The sequence below is a fragment of the Bos grunniens genome, chromosome 5 (genome assembly GCF_055505025.1).
Source record: "Bos grunniens cultivar Pamir isolate PY7600 chromosome 5, Bosgru_T2T1.0, whole genome shotgun sequence".
NCBI classification, from domain to species: Eukaryota; Metazoa; Chordata; class Mammalia; order Artiodactyla; family Bovidae; genus Bos; species Bos grunniens.
The window spans coordinates 22,523,475-22,544,776 of NC_141169.1; the positions used below are offsets into that span (position 1 = coordinate 22,523,475).

A 21,302-nucleotide genomic window follows, 5' to 3' on the forward strand; every position below is an offset into this window, starting at 1 on the left:
AATGCAAAACTAGGAAGTCAAGCGATACCTGGAATTGCAGGCAAGCTTGGCCTTGGAGTACAAAATGAGGCAGGGCAAAGGCTAGCAGAGTTTTGCCAAGAGAATTCATTGGTCATAGCAAATACACTTTCCAACAACACAAGAGACTACTCTACACATGGACATCACCAGGTGGTCAATACTGAAATCAGATTGCTTATATTCTTTGTATCCATAGATGTGGAGAAACTCTATACAGTCAGCAAAAACAAGCTGTGGCTCAGATCATGAACTTCTTATTACCAAATTCAGACTTAAATTGAAGAAAGTAGGGAAAACCACTAGGCCATTCAGGTATGACCTAAATCAAATCTCTTATCACTGTACAGTGGAAGTGACCAATAGATTCAAGGGATTAGATCTGGTAGACAGAATGCCAGAAGAACTATGTATGAAGGTTTGTAACTCTGTACAGGAGGTGGTGATCAAACCATCCCCAAGAAAAAGAAATGCAAAAAGATAAAATGGCTGTCTAGGGAGGCCTTACAAACACCTGAAAAAAGAATAGATGTGAAAGCAAAGGAGAAAAGGAAAGTCATGCATATCTGAATGCATAATTCCAAAGAATAGCAAAGAAAGATAAGAAAGCCTTCTTAAGTGAACATTTTGATTATTCTCAAAATATTACCCTTATATTTGCATATCCTCCCAAATACTTTAAATCATCTCCACCTATAATAATACCTAATACAATGTAATTTCTATATAAATAGTTGCAAATACAGTGTAAATAGTATGGAAATAATTGCTAGTGTGAAGCAAATTCAATGTTTGTTTTTGGAACTTTCTGAATTTTTTTTCCCTAATATTCTTGGTATGCAGTTGGTTGAATCTACAGAGGCAGAACCCATAGATATAGAGGGCAGGGTATAAAGTTTAATTGCAACACAGCCATACTCATTGGCAAACCACCACCACCAAGATAAAGCAGAGACATACATGGGAAACAATTTGCTCAGTATCTGCCACATTTGGGTTCATCTGACAAATATTCGTGAAGCACTTCCAGGGGGGAGGCCCTGAGGGTACAACAGGGAACAGAGCCCATAGAATTGATGCGTCACAAAGCTCGCAATTTTCTGAGGCTTTATTGTCCAACTTTTTTTTCTTCTATGTTTGTTAAAGGATACAGACAAGTATTATGACTCAGTAATAAGCATGGAAAAAGGTACCAACTGGAGTTATCAAATTAAATATAGGATGCCCAGTTAAATTCAACAAATATGTACTAAGCTGAAATAGCTACTATGAATGAAGCCAAGGGCTGTAATATTATCCTCTTTCTCAATGGCCATCAAGAGAGGGCCAACATTCAATACATTTAGGATGTCTTTACCCCATTATCAAGGAGACAGAGGGTAGTGATAGACAGAGGTGACTGATGGGTTGTAGGGCTTCCCTGATAGCTCAGGTGGTAAAGAATCTGCCTGCAAGACAGGAGAGCCTGATTCGATTTCTGGGTCAGGAAGATCCTCTGGAGAAGGGATAAGCTACCAACTCCAGTATTCTTGGGCCTTCCTTGTGGCTCAGCTGGAAAAGAATCTGCCTGCAATGTGGGAGACCTGGGTTTGATCCACAAGGACAGAGCTAGTTCTATGTAGATGTATGTGTCAAGCTATTTTAAAAATGACACTAACAAATATTCCATTTTAAAAAGTACTAGTAAAAAGAGGAAATATAAAAAAAGAAAAAGAAAAAGAAGAAGAGGAAGAGGAAGACAGAACTCTTTCCTCCTTTCTAGTAGGAGAGAGAAAAGAGAAACTTATACACAGTGCATAGAGGAAAAAAGCCCAGTTGAATAATTCATGAGTTTTGAGAAATGTGAGGAGTGCTCATGTGTGCAAGTATATGTCTCATACTGAAAATACCTGGCTTAACAAATCTGGGATCTTAGTCTTATAATAACAAGAAAAAAGAACGGAGGGGAGAAAATCTCGTGGTGGCTGAACTTGTCACATATGTTTAAAACCTAGACCCAGAGTGTTCGGATGGCCAGAATGGAAACCATCCTAGCAGTGTGACTTTGAGTCTTGCACAGCCAGTCCCTAGAGATAGAGAGCATGCAAAAGGTCATGTGGTATTTATGAATGCATCTCATCAAACTAATATTTATGTTTACAGGTATCAGTGGATAATTTAACTCACACACAGAGATAATATATAAAACCAAACACAGAAACAGAGTTTGTTGTGGCATTTTAAAAATCAAACCTAGACTATATTAGCTAAATATTAAGCAGTTCCTAAATTTAAACCGTAACTAAGAAGTGTCTTGTTTCCAGGTCATCCCTGAAGGATTTTCATCAGGCCTTCAGTTTGCCACAGTAGCAGATTGTAGATTTCTTCCTCCCAAGCATTTCCCAAGAAAGACTTTCTGATTTGTCACACATGTTCCCATTCATTGGTCCAGTGCCCTGGCAGAACCAGAGATTCTAAACTTGTCCAGAAAAGGTTTCATAATTCATCGTGCATACCACTCGGCTCAGCTCCAAGAGCAGTGGCCTGTTCCAAGTGCATGCTCTCAGACATTCACGGTTGACTAAAAGGACCAGATTTTTGATAAACTAATGTAGGACAAAGGGAAAGAGCCTGATTGCATAGAGCCTGAGGCTGAGACAGAGGAGGGGGAAGAGAGAGAGGTGGGGAGTGAGGCTGCAGTGCAAGGAGAATTGGGTCTCCTCTTAATGGGAGTCCTAGGAGACAAATGTGTGACTGCACTGGTTGAGGAAGCTTGCTCCCTGAAGCGGGAGGGGGTGTTATGCTAGTGAGAAACTTAGAAGGATAAGAGAGAGGAGGACAGGAAAATGGGAAAATGAGAGCCTGGAGAGAGAGCAAATATTCCAGGACAAATCATTTTGGAAAACATGGTGCCTGCCAGCCAGCCCAGGAAGTTCATGTGGAGGGCCATTTTCTGTACAGGGTAGCCATTCACCTTGGCTTTGACAAGGCTGGAAAAGAGACAATGGAACTGATGCCCGGGGCCCACATCATGCTAATATTCTTTAAAAATGCCCATTTGACTATAGAGGTAAGACATTCTAAAGTTTCTCATTTCTGCTGTGTTGGTAATGACTTCAGCAGCGAGCCATCTGAATTCAAAATTAAGATTTACTTTGTTTGAAATGTTTCACCTTTAGAAAGCTGCAGCAGAATCGTAAGAAAAGGAATATGTTTAACTATTGTTGTTAAAGCTAAGTATTCAGTCAGCCTTCTTCTCCTGCTGAATATTCAAATTAGAGAGCCACAGAGGACAAAGAGAAAAATAAATGCATTTCTGATTAGAAAATGCAAATTAATGGCTGCATTCTGCCTAAATTCCTCCAATATATCCTTTCAGTTGTTTTCTTTCATTACCATCTAACTAGAAAACTTACATCATCTTTTTTGTTGTTGTTGGTAGGTGAGTGGGAGTCTCTTTGTAAATGTTCCTATTTAAAAACCCTTACACTGATAATTAAAGAAATGCAAACTGAAGTTGCAAAGTAACAATTCCCCTATCAAAATGGTGAAGATCCAGAACATTGATAATTCTCCAGACTGGTATAGCTGTGACAAAACAGAAACTCCATAAAGTCTTGATGGCCTTATCTAATAATATCACAGTTTGGAATGACAATTTGGAAATTTACCTACACTCTAAATAAATCCATTTCTCCCAAGAATTCTACATCACTGGATTTAGTCTACAGAAATATTAATTTGCCCTGGGATTGATCATACAAATGAACAATATTCACTACTGAATATTTCATGGGTGCAAAGAACTAGAAATGATTAAAACATTCACCATGAAAGAACTAGAAGCATTATGTTATTCCCCCCACTGCCTTCACCAAAAATTCTGCACAGCATTTAAAGGAATTGTTGCACGAAGGGGGACCCCTTCCAGGGCCCGAAACTGGGCTCTTGTCTAACACTCAGAAATGAATTGTCCAAGGAGACACATCTGCTGACAAAGCAAGAGATTTTATTGGGAAAGGGCACCCAGGTGGAGAGCAGGAGGAGAACAGAAAGGGAACCCAGGAGAACTGCCGTGCCGCATGGCTCACAGTCTCAGAGGTGATGGGATTAGTTTCCGGGTGGTCTTTGGCCAATCATTCTAATTCAGAGTCTTCCCTGGTGGCACACGCATCGCTCAGCCAAGATGGATGCTAGTGAGAGGGATTCTGGGAAGTGGACAGACATGCGGTGTCTCCTTTTGACCTTTCCCGAACTCTTCCGGTTGGTGGTGGCTTATTAGTATTCCTTATCAGGATCTCCTGTCATAAAACAACTCATGCAAATGGTTACTATGGTGCCTGGCCAGGGTGGGCAGTTTCAATCAGTGTGCTTCCCCTAACAACTCCCCTCTGAGAGACTTCATACTCAACATACTTCTTGGGAATTGAGGTGGAGGGCTCTTTCTTCTGTAACTTCTTCCTGCTGTGCATGGGCGTAGGCCTGCCTCACAGAGCAGAAGTCTCTCTCTACCTGATCTAAGTCAAGGTATTTTTTGCCTGAAACCAGTATTCACCCTTGTAATAACAGCAATTTAGTTTAAAACTGTTGGCCCCTCTCAGAGATGAAATAGACAGGGGCCAAACCGGAGACCTAACAGGATGGTCATCTCTGGTCCCCGGAAACAGAAGGCAACATTTGGGGTGAGGGCTGCAGGGTTTGTGACCCTTTTTGATTTGTTGGTGATGAGGCAACAGAGCTGTGCTCCAGGAATCTTGTGTTCAGTCTGAAGTTACCATCCTCCACCTGGGTGGGGGCTCCACTTCTGTAGAAGAACTCAAAGACATTGTTATGCATATTTCTTTGAGTAGGAACCAGGACCCTGTCTGGAGGCTGTACCAACCTTTGATTGTTTCTCCTGTTTCTGTATACCCTCCCTTCCCTGCTTAGCAATCGTTTGAATCCACCCTTTGGAACTCAGGGAAGGTCAAGGAGGCGGAATGAAGCCTATATCCTACAGACAAGCAATGGAGAACACAGAACAGATCTCTACTCCAGAGCCCCACAGAGTTCTACTCAGTTTTAATTTAGGGAACAGGGCAACTATGACTGTGATAACGTCCTATCAAAATGGAGCATTGGACTGCCTCAGCTTGGAGGACAGACACTGAATTGGAAGTATTTCTGAGTTCCAAGTTCTAGATCTGAGTCTTATATGGTTAGAATCTCAATCCCTTGGTCTGCCGTTTTGCTGTAACAGACCCAATTAGAAGTAGTTGGAGGAGTGATAACCGGAATTTAGTAGACAAAATAAATCTCATTTCTTTTTAGAAGAATAGGCCTGAAACCCAGTCTGGACCTGGCACTTCGGGGAGACTTGTAGCCAGGTAGTCAGTTGCCTAGTTTTATAAAAAGTAAGCAGACATTGTTTTGAGAATGGTGGCATCCAAGCCTGACACGACTCAGAAAACTCAAGTGTTTAGCAATACAAGGTCTAATCTGAAAGCACACCCATAGCATCGCCTAGTTATTTCTCAGGATATCTGAACCATAGCTACTCTATTTTGATTTTTAATTCTAAACTTTTCCTTAATAGCCAAAGCAGATTTCACCGTTAATGACATCAGTGTTTCTCTAGGTATGAGAAGATGCAAGAACTGGGACTCAGAAAATCTTCTTCTGAAAAGATCTAACTATCTGAAGGTCTGTTCTGCCAGTTTTTCCCAGAGCACAGAGTGTCTCATTCCTGATTTTCACCCTAAATTCCTTTCAGGGGCATTGAAAGTCAGCAGTTGCAGCGGCCATGATTTAATCTTTGTAGATGTAGATGGCAAGTGTCTGTCTTCAGTTGGCAGAGCCCCTTTTTGCTCATAAACTTGACCATGATTTTGAGGGGGGCATTTCATGACCATTTTATCCCATGGTGCTGAGAATGTCCATTCGCAGGTTTGGCAAAGACTTTGTTGACAGGCCACTCAATGTGCTGTTAGTAGACTAGGCCATAAAACAGTATCCAAAATTCTCTGGACCACCTGTCTTACTAGCCTCTTGGTCCAGGAAAATATTCCCTCTTGTTGCTTCTTCCCATATCTAGAGTTACACTGTTACCATCATTGATCTCATATGGAACTATATATTATTCTATTAGAGGCCTCAGACACACATTTGACAGTGTAATAAACAACAATTTTGTAAAACAGGTGAAATACAAATAACATCGCCAGCAGTATTAGTAAAGTCACAAGTAAGACTTAAGTTAAGAGCTTCCATTAAATGTAGCCCAGTATATCTCAGGTCATCTGACCTAGTCTGCTCTGTAGACTCTTTATCTTCCAGGGAAGTTATATATTGGCACCGTCTATAAGGCACATAGCCCAGTTTTCTAGTGTTATTAGATTGATTGTCCTCGCTGCTGCTGCTGCTAAGTTGCTTCAGTCGTGTCCGACTCTGTGCGACCCCATAGACGGCAGCCCACCAGGCTCCCCCGTCCCTGGGATTCTCCAGGAAAGAACACTGGAGGGGGTTGCCATTTCCTTCTCCAGTGCATGAAAGTGAAAAGTGAAAGTCAAGTCGCTCAGTCATATCAGACTCTTAGCGATCCCATGGACTGCAGCCTACCAGGCTCCTCCGTCCATGGGATTTTCCAGGCAAGAGTACTGGAGTGGGGTGCCATCGCCTTCTCCCAGATTGATTGTCCTTAGTATGATTTAACTTTAAGCCTAAATTACCATAGCCTGGTGTTATCTATATAAATCCATCCCATAATTGTGGGAGATTCTTTCCTCCTTTGCTGAAACATTTCTTGTTGCTCTGATTGAGCTTGAGTAATAGAAAAAAGCTCAAATTTATGGCCAGAGTCAGAGAAGGCATTATTAATTGGCCTGGTGTGGTGATCCCATCTAGTAATATCACAGTGACCTGAATATGACTATAATTTTTTTTTAATTAAATTTTCTCAGGGCCAACCAGTTAGAGTCTTGTAGTCGAGAAATTTACCAAGGTAACCCAGAACTAGACACAGGTAATTGGCCACAAACCCAACAATTGAATTGATTTCTAAAACTAGCAAAGAATCAGGCCTATGATAGAAAAGCATTTGATTTATATGCAAAGGTCTAAGAAGTCAAGAAAACATAAATGATCATATGAACCAGGTCCAGCATCTTGGGCAAGCTGTCTACCTCTGATGTTGTCGTCTTCTCATCCTGGTGTAGTGTAGTTTCTCCTGCTTGAGCATCATTTTAAGGTAAGATCAGGTTAGCTGTCTTCTCTATAGACCAATCCAGTGTAGGGGCCTTTGGAAGTGGGAATTAATCTAAGAGTTAATTTCCCTTCAGTTTCATTGTGCATGAGCTAGTTAAGAGTACCTGATAAAAAAGTCCTTCCATCCAGGTTGGAGACAGTCCCTTAAATTATGTCTTTTTTCAGTCCTGGTTGCAGGTCATGAGGCATCTGATATTCATCCAAAGATAGACTACTGAGATAAGCTTCAGAAACAAACTTAGGGTGTTCTTTAAGAATTCAGTTAAATTTACATTAATATCACGTAACAGCAAAGAACTATCTAAGAGATGAGTCCTACAGATGCAGACCTCCATTAACAAACTGGGATTCAACATTTTTTTGAAATGTCTTTTTCTCCCTAAAGTTACCCTCATTTTTATCAAATATAACCAAATTAAGCCTAGTTTGTTTGCAAAATAGGTCTGTTCTCACTAATTTTGGTCTGATGATTTATATAACCATAATTGATTACAGACTTTTTATTTTGCTGAAACATTTATAGAATCTCAGACTGAACTTTTAAAATAAAACAGGGCTGGGAAACTCACACCAAAGGCTTATCACAGATTTTGCCTAACAAATCTAGGTGAATTCTTCCCTTTTTAAGGTCTCAAAAATTTCTTGAGACTTTTGTACCCGTGAGATAACCTTCCTAACTTATTTGATAAACTTACTGGAAACCTAAGAATTTCCAATTTTTGGAGGAGTCAGATAGAAAATATAATTGTTTTGTTTATAATGTTTAATTTTACCAAAGTATTGTCATAATTAGTTTGAGAGGAAGGTTTTCCCTACTCACTGAAAACATAAGATTCAAACCCGTAATTTTTCAGATAGAAACTGTAAAAGTTATAAGCATATTCGCTGGTTCATTCAGTCCTTTTGTTAACTTTTGTGAAGTCATCAGGTTTTCCATTAGAATACCAGGACATATCAGAATGTTAAGAACTCCATATAATTTCTAGGATATCTGTATTAGTAATTTACCATACATTATAACACGAGCAGATTTATTACTCATTTGATAATCTTTTTCATGTAATTTAACCAACCAAATAAACACAGTTTAATATCTCTCTTTGGGATGTTTCAGGGGCCCTCTGAAGCACCCCAAAGTTAGCTAGAGGTCAAAAGAACTTCAAAAGAATTCTATTTAGGAAGTTTTATCAAAAAGATCAATTAAAAGAGTTTAGAACATTGGGTCAGATTTAGTCAATGCTGATGGGTGTATCATTTAGCTTGTTGATCTATCACAATAGGCCTAAATACCAAGGCTCAAGGTCTAGTAAAAGTCAGCTCTGCCATCTTGGACCCAGTTGACTCTAACCAGTTTTCTTATGGCTGTGTCATTTCTAATGAAATCCACTTATCTAACTAATTGTAATCCAATTTTAGAAAATCCTGATCATGCATAACTTTTTTTAGCATTTTTTCATACCTTTTTCTTTTTTTACTGAAAACACACTTCCTACATTCCTTTAGCAACCAAGAACAACTTTATATTAGCATTTTATAGATTGGTGAGCATAAATACCAGTGATAATTTCTAAAACTCTTGTTTTCTTAGAACATTTTAGGATGGCACCAAACATTATTCATTTATAGTCCCAAATCTCTTTAGTTTCTCTGTAAAAGGAAATTATTGTTTAGTAGTAAATGTTTCAAAATCTTATTTTATTTGGAAATGACCTAACAATTCAATAGACTTCCAACACTTAGCACACTTGGCACAACCCTTAGAAATTTAAGTTATGCCAATCTGTAGAGACTATTTTAGACAGATATTCCTAAAGAATAATTATTCTTAATAGAGTTTATATAAAAGCTCATATCTCATTTACATTTTTAGAAGTTTCTTCACTCGAGGTAATTTCCTTGTTGACAAACTTGTAACAGATATAATATTTAACTTATATTAAACCTAGGTACAATGAAAATATTCTACTTAATGTTAATTACTCTAAGACATGTCTTTATTAGATAGGTCAACAAACAAGCATTAATATCAGGTATTTAATACTGAATATTTCCCAGTTCACATGAACCTGGAATTTATTATTTAATTTAGAATTATTTGATTTGTAAAGCTTACCTTTTTTTAAGCCAAATAAATAGAGCTCATTTACAAATTAACCTCAAAAATATTACCCAGAGACAAAGACATACCAAGACATATTTCGACAGACACAATGCAAGATATAGCTTCATTTTCTAAGTTTAGTACTAGTTTATAAAAAACAGTTGGAATAAATAAAGCTTTTAAAGGCTTTTTCCCATTTTTCCTCAGTGTCAGGAGTTAGAGATGGTCTAGATAAGTATTCCTGAGAGCCCTGGTCTCAAGACACAGGGAAAGAAAATCTAGTTCTAACAAAATGGTGGCAGGTCTAAACCAAATGGTGGCCAGACAAAGCAAAATGGCCATGAAAAATCACAACACAGAACACAGAGTTAAAACACACACATATAAACCCAGCAGTCCTCATCATACACTCCTTTAAATACAAGAACTAACAGCTTCAAAGATTTCAAAAGGAGGAAAGGAAGCCAGGTTGAAAGAAGAAGGGGGAGGAGGCAGGAGAGGGGGGCAAAAGGGGTGGCCTTACAGACATCTCCTGCCACCTCCAGATACCTAGGCATTATGGAACTTTGCCCTGAGCCTCCAGAGAAAGGAGGACTGGAACTTGGCCCTACCAGAAATCAGACCAGACCAGAAAAGGAGGTGATCAGTCTCCAACCCTCAGCTCAGGCTGAGGCTCTTTGACCAGATTCCTGCATCCAGGACTGGGGGGCTAGAAAAACGGGGAAGGATAGGAAGGGTTAAGGAGAGGAAAGAGAGAGGGAAGGGGAGAGAGGTCAATAAAGTCTCTTGTTCCTTACCCAGTCGGGGCACTCTGGCCAGCTGTCCACATCAGGAGGAGACCAGGGACAAAAGGGTCCTAGTTGCGGCCGCTGAGTCTGGTCCATTGGCAGGCAAGCTGGCCCCTGAGTACCCTGAGTGGTCAGGATGTCAGTCTCAGCAAAGAAGAGTCCCACCAGAGTCGCCGTTTGTTGCAGGAACAGGGATCCCTTCCAGGGCCTGAAACTGGGCTCTTGTCTAACACTCAGAAATTGTCTGAGGAGAAGCATCTGCTGACAAAGCAAGAGATTTTATTGGGAAAGGGCACCCGGGTGGAGAGCAGTAGGGCAAGGGAACCCAGGAGAAATGCTCTGCCGTGTGGCTTGCAGTCTCAGGTTTTATGGTGATGGGATTAGTTTCTGGGTGGTCTTTGGCCAATCACTCTAATTCAGAATCTTTCCTGGTGGTGCACGCATCGCTCAGCCAAGATGGATGCTAGCGAGAGGGATTCTGGGAAGTGGACGGACATGCGGTGTCTTCTTTCGACCTTTCGCGAACTCTGCTGGTTGGTGGTGGCTTATTAGTTCTGTATTCCTTACCAGGATCTCCTGTCATAAAACAACTCATGCAAATAGTTACTATGGTGCCTGGCCAGGGTGGGCAGTTTCAATCAGTGTGCTTCCCCTAACAGAATGAGCTACAACATGGTTCAGCATATATTACATATCTTTTCAATATATTACATATCTTTTCAATATATTAGATGGGGGATGGGCAAAGGGAAAAGATCACAGAATAGCATAATATGATGATTCTAATCTTATTTTTAAAAGCATTATCAGTGGATAGGTTTCATGAATATTTTACAGAATTGTTAATGCCAAGAAAACATTGGCTAGGATTCACAACAAAATGTAAGCAGTGCCTACCTGTGGAAAGCAGCAGGTTGAGTTTGTAGAGATGGGGGACTCTTAGTTTCTTTTCTTACTCCACTGTGTATTTCCTTTGTATCCATAGGCCTGTGTGATTCCACTATTCACTAATATCAATGAATATACTCAGATATTTTAGTTTACTTCTTTTCTGCAAAATCCCAGAATTTGCAGATTCTCCTAGGTAAGTGTCATCATACCTGAAAAGTGCAACGTTGACCATTCAACACCAATCCTGGTACTTTATTTCAGTGATTTTTTACTCCCTGGAATTCATAGAATTGTCTCAGTTCAACTCTCTCATCCCTGCTCCATTCCTTCACAGACCCCTCTACCATAATCCCCTCTACCAAAGTCACATGCAAGCTTTTACTGAGACTGATACAGAAAGCAGGGTGAAATTCCAACCCTCACTTCCAAACTCTCACCAAGACAAAACTCTGCAAATTTTATCTCCGGTTGTAAAGGTGGATGATCTACCATTATATAAGAACCACTGTTGGATCAGAAAATAAGTGAGCTAGAAAATGAACATTATGCAGGTGGGTGGTACTCAACCTACACTGCATGATAGAAACACCCGAGGAGCTTTGAAAGCATAGAAACACTTGGGCCATCCCCAGACTAACCAAAACAAAGTCTATTTTGAAACTTATCAGAAAGATAAAGACACTGAGTAGCAGAGAGGATGAATGACTTGCCAAAGGTCCCAAAGGTCATTGAGGTGCCAGTTGGAGGATGTGTTAATAACGAGATTTTATTTGCTTGTCTAGGATGCATGGCAATGAATAACATAGATACTAGAATTAAGCATAAACTTTTTATTAAAATTAGAAAATCAGAAGATATACTTTTCTACTCTGGGGTATACACTGCTTGAAAATTACCATTATTAATGACACTAGTTCATGTTAGTCCAATATTAGAAAAATAGATTTTATGTTGCCTGATTGTAAGTAAATAATTTCTTAGAACCTTGTCTCTAGAAAGTTTAATTGCCCTAATGGTTTGCATCATAACTCATCAGCCCATCAAATTCATCAATATGTAGGCTCAACAGTAGATGTAAATGCCTTAATAGAATATTATAAGATCCTATATTACTCTTTTTATAGCTCAGCATAAATTAGGTCAGATGTAATTTTTAAAATCATCCCCATATGTTTAAATCTAGAAAACCGTCTAAAATTAATCAAACTCCCTCAGGAATTAATGCACAAGTCTTACGTTTTAGTTGTTCTGCCAACAAATCCCAGGGCATACCTAGTTATTATGGATATTTTTAAGAAGCCATTTTTTCTCTCAGAAATGTTTGTATCTCAACCCCTTATACAGTGAAGAATTTGAATTCAAGTTCTCATACTAAAAGTAAAAGGACCTCTCCAGACATCCACACAACATTGTTGCACAGCTCAGAAATCATAGTTGTTCTACTTTTCCCTCAAAGAATTTGGGGAACCAGAGTTTACTACTGAAACCAATAAGTACCCTGTAGGGCTCCTGGGCACAAAAGCCCTTTCGTCCCGCATTTCATACAAGCAAGACTCCAGCCACCCTGACCTTCCCTGAGCTCCAAAGTGCATCTTCAAACAGTTGTTAATCAAGGGAGGAGCAGCCAGGAAACCACCAGAGGCAAGATTAGAGAACAGAGAGACTCCTGGAGATTAGGAGAGGACCGCCTGAGAGGAGATTAAGGGAGTGCAGGCTCTGCACACACCCTAGTTTTATCAGCACCTCACCTTGAACTATTGCTATAAAACTCCTCTCCAGATCCTTCTGGGTTGGGACCCATAGTTTTTGAAGGCAGGAGCCTACTGTGTCACCCTTTGTCTGGAAAACAAATGATGATCATCTTTTCTGTTTCATCCAAAACTCTGTCTCTGAAATTCAACTTGGCACGGGTGCAGAGAGGCTGAGCTTTTGGCATCACTATTGACAGTTTTCAGGCAAAATTATACAATTTCTCCTGTAGTAGTCCCAGCCTCAAGAGCTCAGATCCCTGCCTCATGAACCCTGTGTCATAACCAACACTCTCAGTTGGATAAGAGAGAATCTTTAGAGGAAAGACTCAATAACCCACAATTAACTCTTTGGGATATATTTCATCAAATATCTCTTAATCCAAACATGGCTCAAGCTAGGACATAGGGTATAAGGCAAGAAAGGAAGAAAGTTCCATAGTGGAATCATAGCAAACTTGTGTCCATAGAAATTGGAAAATTCACTTATGTCCCTCGTCCTAATATGTATGAATCAGCCACTCTGAAGATATAGGAAATGTCTTTGATCTGCTGCTGCTTTTTGTTTGTTTGTTTTTTCAGAGAAAACATCAATCCCAATGAACTTTTCAAACTTCTCCATGAACAATATAAATAAAGCTAGGTTCCAGCTTTAAGCAGTAAGTCCTCACAGTTTCCTGCTCTTTAAATAAGGACATTTTAGTCACTGCCCTGAGAGAAGCCATTATCTTGCTGTTGTTTTGTTCTAAAAACTCATTGTTTTGTTTATATTTGTTTTTGCTCATTGCTTTCCCACACGAGCAAATAGTTAACTTAAAAATGAGCTACTATTGGTAGTTGGGGCAGCCTCATTAAATCTTTCAGAACATTAAATTCTCCATTTTTTATTTTCCTTTCAATACTATGATAAATCCTGTGGATCTTTGCCTGAACTAGACAATGTGGCATTTATTTAATCAAAAACATTTCCCAGGAACTACCTAAAAAAGTTTCTAAATTCCTTAATAATATTATCCTAATCCATCATGTTGCTCGCTATTTGCATAGTCATTTCATTGAATAGTTTATGATAAATGGAAGTGAAAGGATTTTCTTACACCATCATTTTTCACAAGGCCTGCTTTCTGATTAGAACATGAGAGGCGGTTTCCTTCCAAAACCCCTGAAGTGAGTTTCAACTTTCTAAAGAGATTCGGGGCTGTGCTGGCAGCCTGCTGATCTTATATACTGATCTGTCCTCCTCTGTTAGGCTCCTCTCCCACTTTGACTCCCCAAAGGCCATCTTCTGGAAAAAATAATCATGAAACTTCCCATTCGAGTCTATGCAGCCAAGAGCACAAGTGCTCAAGATTCTGTCACACCCAAAGCTTCTGTGAGTCATTGTACTTCCTCTGTTACCTCTTCCCAAGTACCTTATGACTAGTGTGGCCTGTCCAAACTTCCCACAGCATATTCATCAATGGCTAAAGAGCATTTTTGTTATGGACTTTAGTTATATTCTCCCCAAATTTGTGTGTTGAAGTCCTATTCCCCAGTACCTCAGAATGTGATTGTATTTGGAGATAAGATCTTTAAAGAGGTAATTAAGGTACAGTGAGTTTATTCAAGTGGGTTCTAATCCAACGGGCTTCCCAGGAGGCACTAGTGGTAAAGAACCCACCTGCCAATGCAGGAGACATAAGAGTCATGGGTTCAATCCCTGGATCAGGAAGATCCCCTGGAGGAGGGCATGGCTAATCCACTCCAGTATTCTTGCCTGGAGAATCCCATGAACAGAGGGGCCTGGTGGCCTATGGTCCATAGGGTCACAAAGAGTCGGACAAGACTGAAGTGACTTAGTACATACACATGCCTAATCCAAGGTGTCCTAAAAGAAAAGGAGATACAGCAAGACAACAGACGTGCACAGAAGGAAGACCATGAGAAATCCTAGAGAGGAGTTGGCCATCTACAAGTCACAGAGAGAGGCCTCAGAGGAAACCCTGCCCAAACCTCCATCTCAGATTGCTCGCCCTCAAAACCAAGAGAAAATACATTTCTGCTGCTGAAGCCTCTTAGTCTGTGGTATTTTGTTCTGGCAGCTCCAACAAACTAATACAAATACTTTTCCTCTAATCAAGTTTTAGCACCTATTTGAGGCCAAGGGGAAACATGGGGAAAAGTAAGACTGAAAGAAGGACTGAGCCAAGATCAGATATAGTCTTACAGGTATGAAGAGGAATTAGAACTTAATTCTAAGTGAGATTTAGATGGAGGAGGGATATGGGATTCAACAGTATAGCCCAATTCCTTTGAGAAAACAAGATTTGAGCAATTTTGATAGGCAATGTTGTCAGCCAGACATGCAGTGGATTAAAAAAATCTAAATGGGTGGTAAGAACATGAACTCAGGGAACACAGATGACCATGAAACGACCTATGTCTTTCCTCTAACAATAACCCACATCACACCAGTGAGTATTTAGTATGAGAAATTCAGTAAAAGTTTAATGCCTTGATCTAATATAAACAAGTCTGCTTCCTCAGAGAAAAAAAGCAGCAGCAGCCCCCTGACAAACGGCAGCACCTACAACCGAAGCAAGCACGTTCCTTTCTCTTGCAAAGTTGACTACTTGAAGAACAAATTATAATTTCTCCACATCTTACTTACATTTAGAATAACCTACAAATATTTTCCCTAGAGACAAATATTTATGGACTCACACCATTATGCTAAATAGATGTAGAATGTTAGGAAGCTGTAGGTCAGAAGATTTAATTTTCTCTTGCCATTAGTCATTAGGTGCCATTAACATTACAGCCCTAGTCATTGTAATTCATAAGTGAAAACTAAAAATCATAGTTGTGCTACTTATGACTATTCTTTCTCACATCAAAATTCTCAGGTGACTATGTGAAACCTTAAATAGGTCATAATAAGGGCCAGAGATTATCATCTGCTTGCCAGTGCAGTCTTAGAAGAGAGCTCTGAGTTTTATAAACAGAAACTTTTTTTTAAGCTCACCTGGCTGACAGTAGTCATAATACGATTAGGATTTCACTTGAAGGTCTGCGTGATAGCCAGAATCAAGTCTCCAAAATTCCCTGAGATGTTGTCAAAGTATATTAAGTGTTGCCCATTGCTTTGCTATTTGGTTGATTGGTTGTGATTTAGACTTCTAAAACTCACTGAGATAACCTTATCTCACTATGCAAAATGCTTAACACAATGTCTGGTAGACACTCAAAAAAATGTGTCATGAATGAGTTATTAAATGAGTAAATAAATACATCATAGTTAGAATAAGAATGAACCTTGTTATCAAGGAAACAAACTATGTCTTAAAAAGTTGCCAGGAACTCATGCCCATATATTTTCAATGAAGCCATTATTTCAGCTTCATTGTTCTCCGCTACCTGGCTTTCTCTGCCCTTCTGTTCCTATGGGTTTCCTAGTGCTCCTGAGTTTAACTCTTTTAACATGTCAACATATTATTATTTATCTACCATTCAGAGATTATTTCTTGTTCCAAGTTCTAAAACTCTGTGATGATATGATTGATTCAGCTTAAAGCAAGTGCTACCCAGGGTCCAGCTGACCTTCATCAGGAGAATGGGTTTGCACGTGAAAATCATAGCTCCTGTGTAAAGTATCTACATAAATGAAAGACCAGTTTCCAGAGAAAAAAGAATTGTTTTCAGTTGAGCAGATAACCAAATGACATCTTCTGATGATTGTGAGGAGGCAAGTTAAATTTTACTGAAAGATAAATAAATGAAAATACATCAGAACAAGATGCAAAGAAAAGATGAGAAAATGATGATTGAATCAAAATCGAAGAATGAGATTTGGAGTCAATATAAAAGATCAATCATTCCTAACTGAGAATGTCATCTCTCTGCTCACAGTCCTACCTGAACTTTAAGTTTTGCCAAATATGTGTTTTAAATTAATTGTATTTTAGAAATTCCATTATATTTATCTTACTATGATATACAAGTGATTTGTTGTCAAATGTATATACATAGTATATACTTACATGAGCATTCAGTTAGTTCAGATCAGTTGCTCAATCATGTCCGACTCTTTGCAACCCCATGAATTGCAGCACGCCAGACCTCCCTGTCCATCACCAACTCCCAGAGTTCACTCAGACTCACGTCCATCGAGTTGGTGATGCCATCCAGCCATCTCATCCTCTGTTGTCCCCTTCTCCTCCTGCCCCCAATCCCTCCCAGAATCAGAGTCTTTTCCAATGAGTCAACTTTTCGAATGAGGTGGCCAAAGTACTGGAGTTTCAGCTTTAGCATCATTCCTTCCAAAGAAATCCCAGGGCTAATCTCCTTCAGAATGGACTGGTTGGATCTCCTTGCAGTCCAAGGGACTCTCAAGAGTCTTCTCCAACACCACAGTTCAAAAGCATCAATTCTTCAGCACTCAGCTTTCTTCACAGTCCAACTCTCACATCCATACATGACCACTGGAAAAACCATAGCCTTGACTAGATGGACCTTTGTGGGCAAAGTAATGTCTCTGCTTTTGAATATGCTATCTAGATTGGTCATAACTTTCCTTCCAAGAAGCAAGCATCTTTTAATTTCATGGCTGCAGTCACCATCTACAGTGATTTTGGAGCCCCAAAAAATAAAGTCTCAGTGATGGGACCAGATGCCACGATCTTCATTTTCTGAATGTTGAGCTTTAAGCCAACTTTTTCACTCTCCACTTTCACCTTCATCAAGAGGCTTTTTAGTTCCTCTTTACTTTCTGCCATAAGGGTGGTATCATCTGCGTATCTGAGGTTATTGATATTTCTCCCAGCAATCTTGATTCCAGATTGTGTTTCTTCCAGTCCAGCATTTCTCATGATGTACTCTGCATATAAGTTAAATAAGCAGGGAGACAATATACAGCCTTGATGCACTCCTTTTCCTATTTGGAACCAGTCTGTTGTTCCATGTCCAGTTCTAACTGTTGCTTCCTGACCTGCATACAAATTTCTCAAGAGGCAGATCAGGTGGTCTGGTATTCCCATCTCTTTCAGAATTTTCCACAGTTTATTGTGATCCACACAGTCAAAGGCTTTGGCATAGTCAATAAAGCAGAAATAGATATTTTTCTGGAACTCTCTTGCTTTTTCGATGATCCAGTGGATGTTGGCAATTTGATCTCTGGTTCCTCTGCCTTTTTTAAACCAGCTTGAACATCGGGAAATTCACGGTTCACATATTGCTGAAGCTTAGGAAACATGAAATCAGCTTATAAATATTTTTACATTTTGTATTCCAGTACATTTATAAATCAAGAGTAGCACAACAATCCACTTCAGAATACATTTTTTACTTTCCTTAAATATTGAATGAGAGTAGGTTTTATATGTGTGTGCATATATATATATATATATATTTTTTTTTTTCTTTTTAAATCAGCTAAACCTTGGTTTGTTCTGAAGCAGCTGAGGATCCAAGATGCTCTAGGCTACAAGCTGAAGTTTGGAAAAAGTTGAACCTGCTGACTTTTATCCTTTCTTTTGGATAAGATGGTTACGGCTAATTTGGGCCTCTGGCAATAAAACATGAACCTGTCTATCTGCATTATTAATGGATGCTTGATGGGAAGAGCTAACAGTGATTTTGGTTTCTTTACAAAGAGACTGAGAGGAAATTTATTGAAATGGAAAAAGTCAAATGGGCAGAAATGTGATGATAATAACAATGAACATTTATAGATTGCTTATGTTGTGCCAGGCATTGTGTTGAGTTACTTCAAATGATTCATTTGATGTAATATGTACAATTAACCTATGGCACAGATACTGTCATTACCCCCATTTTAAAGATTAGAAAACCAAGTCTTAAAGAAGCTGAGTAGCTATGCAAGATTACAGCAGCTAAGAAAAAGGTGGAACTGCAATTTCATCTCAGGTAATATAGCTTAAGAACCATCATTCTCCTATGCTGCTGCTGCTGCTAAGTCGCTTCAGTTGTGTCCGACTCTGTGCGACCCCAGAGACGGCAGCCCACCAGGCTTCCCCGTCCTGGGGATTCTCCAGGCAAGAACACTGGAGTGGGTTGCCATTTCCTTCTCCAGTGCATGAAAGTGAGAAGTAAAAGTGAAGTCGCTCAGTTGTGTCCGACTCTAGCGACCCCATGGACTGCAGCCTACCAGGCTCCTCTATCCATGGGATTTTCTAGGCAACTGGAGTGGGGTGCCATTGCCTTCTCCATCATTCTCCTATAGATCTTAATATATAGCTTTACTGCATCCTTCAAGTTGAAAATTAAGTTCCTGGCAGAGCCAAAAAATCATGCAAGTCCTGGGCTGAAATTTTTCTCTCTGGGCTAAACTATTTCTTGATTTTCTTAAGCATGAGATGAGGAGAGGGCTGTAACAGAAATGATGCGGAATACAGATACAACTAAAACCACTTTTAAAAATCCCCAGAACAAGTAGAATGGATACACATATGTGTATGTTTGAGTCCCTTTGCTGTCCCCCTGAAAGTATCACAATATTGTTCATCAACTATACTCTGATATAAAATTAAAAGTTTTTTTTTTTTTTTTAATTTAAGAAAGAATTTAGGGGGAAAAAGTCTCCAAAACAGTTTTCAACAAACAGTTGAAAAAGTTTCATGTGTCCGTATTCCCTGGTTAATATAATACACAAACAGCTTTTAGATATTACTTGTACTTCAGCCATTTCAATTTTTATGAGGCCTGAAACTGAAATTCTCGTTCCCATATAGGGAGAGAAGCAGCAGATTGATAGAGGGGTTATGCCAAGACTGTAATTAATTCTCCACAGGAAACACCCAGAAACTATTCCACAAGACGGGGAAACATCTTCCTCTCTTACTCCATAAAGAGGAAGAAAGTTCTGGGTAGATTGTAAATGCAGATGCAAATTTACTCACAACCTCCAACCATTCATAATAAAATCCAACTATGACATCCATCCATGGTGAAATCATAGTATAACTTTCTTTTGCTTTATTTTACGTAGAAATGGGGATCCTTATCCTTAACCTATGTATATACAGTTGTCACTCAGTATCCATAGGGAATTGGTTCTAGGAGCCCCCAGGACACCAAAATCCGAGGGTGCTCAAGTCCCTTTTATGAAATGGCATAGCATTTGCATGTAATCTAGGCACATCCTCCCTCATACCAACAGCCCTCCATAGCTACAGATTTCACATCTGTGGATATGGAAGGCTGGCTGTACTCATTGTTCAGTGGCATTTTATAAAAGGGATTGGAACATCTGTGGATTTTGGTGTCCACAGGGGCTAGAACCAACCCCTGAGAGATTCAGATGGATGACTACACTTTAAACCATCTCAAGATTTCTTATAATTCCTAATACAGTGTAAATGATAAATAGTTGACAGTGCACATAAATTTAAGTTTTCCTTTTTGCAACTTTTTGGGATTTTTAAAAATATTTTTGATATAAGATTGGTTGGATCTGCAGAGGCAGAACTTGTGGATATAGAAGACCAACATGTAAATGAATATGAATATGGCTCTGTAGAGATACAGGGCCTTCCCTGGTGGCTCAGCTGATAAAGAATCTGCCTGCAATGTGGGAGACCTGGGTTTAGTCCCTGGGTTGGGAAGATGCCCTGGAGAAGGGAAAGGCTATCCATTCCAGTATTCTGGCCTGGAGAATTCCATGGACTGTATAGTCCATGGGGTCGCAAAGAGTCAGACATGGTTGAGCAACTGTCATTCCACTTCACTTCAAAGGTACAGATATATCATTTAAAATGGATAACCAACAAGGACCTATTGTATAGCTAAGGGAACTCTTCCCAATGGTACGTGGCAGCCTAGATGGGAGGGGAGTTTGGGGGAGAATGGATACCTGTATATGTATGGCCGAGTCCCTTTGCTGCCCACCTGAAATTATCACAACATTGTTAACTGGCTATCAGTTCAGTTCAGTTCAGTCACTCAGTCATGTCCGACTTATTGTGACCCCATGAATCACGGCACGCCAGGCCTCCCTGTCCATCACCAACTCCCAGAGTTCACTCAGAATCACGTCCATCGAGTCGGTGATGTCATCCAGCCATCTCATCCTCTGTCGTCCCCTTCTCCTCCTGCCCCCAATCCCTCCCAGCATCAGAGTCTTTTCCAATGAGTCAACTCTTCACATGAGGTGGCCAAAGTACTGGAGTTTCAGCTTCAGCATCATTCCTTCCAAAGAAATCCCAGGGCTGATCTCCTTCAGAATGGACTGGTTGGATCCCCTTGCAGTCCAAGGGACTCTCAAGAGTCTTCTCCAACATCACAGTTCAAAAGCATCAATTCTTCGGCGCTCAGCTTTCTTCACAGTCCAACTCTCACATCCATACATGACCACAGGAAAAACCATAGCCTTGACTAGATGGACCTTTGTTGGCAAAGTAATGTCTCTGCTTTTCAATATGCTATGCTCCAATACAAAATAAAAAGTTTAAATATAAAATAAACTGATACTTTAAAATAAAAATAAAAGAACCAGAATAGTAAAAAAAAAAAAAGTTTAAAATAAAAACAAAGATACAG

General features: G+C 39.6%; 1 long non-coding RNA gene across 2 annotated transcripts; it reads right to left on the reverse strand.

The window, feature by feature from the left end:
* Window positions 1-3,986: 3,986 nt before the first annotated feature.
* On the reverse strand, window positions 3,987-15,932 carry LOC147371395 (uncharacterized). Of its 2 annotated transcripts, XR_015163538.1 has the most exons (5): window positions 15,772-15,932; window positions 11,026-11,228; window positions 10,138-10,704; window positions 7,158-7,271; window positions 3,987-4,298 (listed from the first exon to the last, which is right to left on the reverse strand). It is a non-coding gene; the product is annotated as an uncharacterized LOC147371395 (long non-coding RNA). The 2 variants fall into 2 exon arrangements; XR_015163539.1 differs by lacking the exon at window positions 7,158-7,271.
* Window positions 15,933-21,302: the final 5,370 nt, after the last annotated feature.